At 37.6% G+C, this 2,110-nt stretch overlaps 1 protein-coding gene across 4 annotated transcripts in view; it reads left to right on the forward strand.

Moving 5' to 3' along the window:
* The first annotated feature begins 845 nt into the window (after positions 1-845).
* The window catches only part of arhgef18b (rho/rac guanine nucleotide exchange factor (GEF) 18b), a 50,727-nt gene continuing 49,462 nt past the window's right edge, over positions 846-2,110 (forward strand). For all 4 annotated transcript variants that reach the window (XM_058401687.1, XM_058401689.1, XM_058401690.1 and 1 more), the window contains exon 1: positions 846-1,004. The gene's annotated coding sequence lies outside the window, so the exon portion shown is untranslated. The remainder of the gene's footprint in view (positions 1,005-2,110) is intronic.

The following is a 2,110-nucleotide window of genomic DNA, read 5'->3' on the forward strand; positions in this document are numbered from 1 at the left end:
CCTCCACACCAAACTCCCTCATCCATGGGGACCCATTGGGGTCATCCCCAAACTCTTCCCACAAAGTTGGGAGCAAGAAATTGTCCAAAATGTCTTGGTATGCTGAAGCATTAAGATTTCCTTTCACTGGAACTAAGTGGCCGAGCCCAACCCCTGAAAAACAACACCTGAATTCAATGATTTAGAGGGGTGTCCCAAAACTTTTGTCAATACAGTATATACATACATAAATACATACACTAGAGAGAGAGATGGTAGATAATTTCATTGGATGAACAAACTATACAATTAAAGCGAGAGAAAAAAATTCATTAAGCGAGAGAAGATAATTTTTTTGTAGTTTTTCGATCATATTGGCATCAATAACACTGCACAAAAGGTACAAAAAGATCTGCAGCACAAATTTCAGAAACACTTTTAAAATAGCCTAGAAAATTAGTTTTAAGCAAGTGTTTATGTAGAGTTTGGATGTAGGGCGAGTTGGTGTGTAGTGCATTCAGATGGAAATGAACAGCTCTTGCAAAGCCACTGACTTCCTTTTTGCCCTGCAGCAGCTGTAATGTGCACAATTACAGTTGATGCCACAGATCATTGTAGCAGTGAGTTCTCACTTGTCTGAGAAAACACACACACACACACACACATATGTATCTATAGCGGACAAAAAAAAACTCCAATGAAGCTGCTTTTTCACAACAGTGATGCCTTTAGGCATCAGCATCTTTTTGGCATTTTGCCATTTTGAAGATGAAATTACTGTATGTGTGTGTGTGTGTATGTAGTGCGTGTGTGTGTGTGCATGATTAAAGGAGGAGTTTCTCTGCTTTTTCAACACGTCAGAAAAAAACAAGGAAGTCAAAGAGTTCAGGGTCAAAACCTTCATTCTTTACAAGAGTGCAACAGACGACATTTTTACTCACCTGCTGAGGGACTATTTTTGTGTTTTATTACATTTCATATTAATTTCCAGATTGTTTTTTTTCACTTGAACCAACATAAAAGAGGTGAGTATTTTTTGTTTTTTTTTTGCTTAGTTATGAGCTCTGGAAATGGCCTCACTATTAACCTGGGATCTTATTTTCATTAATTAATACTGACACTGGTACTGTAATGATACTGATATTGATAATGTAACAACAAGAGCAAGAATTAATATTAATAAACATTAACGGCATAAACTGCATGTAGGAAATGTAGAATTGTTAGCTAAAATGAAATGAAATCTTTCCATGTAATCCATGCACCTTTCTAGTGGCCCTAAACCAGTCGGGATATCGATGTCAGGATTCATTTGGTTTGCTCATAAATCTGCAGTCCAGCAGCTGAATCCAGACAAGGATCAGTGTTTGAGTGAAATCAACTGACCGCGCAGCACACTGACTCAGCCTCATCCCTTTAAAACAAATGCAACACGACTTGAAATATTGAAGATCTTGTGAATGAATATCTTGTGGTTTATGTAGAATTTGTGGTTCATGTCGACGATCCCAAGAGTTTATATTAATGCGCCTAATGTTCTCTATCGTTTCTATGGTAACCGTTCACTAGTGCATCCGAGGCTCCATAAACGAACTGAAAAAAAGAAATCGTTGTGGTGAAGTTCTCTTCAAGTGCAAACTTTTTTTAAGAAATGAGTCACCATTGTGAGAGCTGAGGTGAAGCTGTATCGTTTTCTGACATCTCTTGCGCATGTCTTGTTTTTGTCTAATTCAAGAGAGAAAGAGAGAGAGAGAGAGAGAGAGAGAGAGAGAGAGAAGAGAGAAAAAATGACCTGTTGATGGAAGAGTTATTTAGTTATTTATAGCTGCTGCTGTAATGCAAGTGAGAACAGGAACTGTGTTTTTTGGTTCAGCATGTTCCACAACATGAAATGCAAATGGAGAAAAAGTGTGTGTCATTCTTTAGAAAAAAAAATAATAAAAATGTACTTGTTGTGTAAGTGCTCTGGTGTAAGAGGAATAAAACTCTGCGGGACGTGCTGTTATTGGAAACAGTGTGATGTTGTGCTGAAGCTCTTTTTACCGCCACAGAGTCGATCATTTTCCAATAACAGCACATCCTGAAGTGTTTTATTTCTTACATAACCTGCACACAAGATTGTTCATGTATT

This window comes from Hemibagrus wyckioides, linkage group LG10, assembly GCF_019097595.1.
Source record: "Hemibagrus wyckioides isolate EC202008001 linkage group LG10, SWU_Hwy_1.0, whole genome shotgun sequence".
In the NCBI taxonomy this organism is placed as follows: domain Eukaryota; kingdom Metazoa; phylum Chordata; class Actinopteri; order Siluriformes; family Bagridae; genus Hemibagrus; species Hemibagrus wyckioides.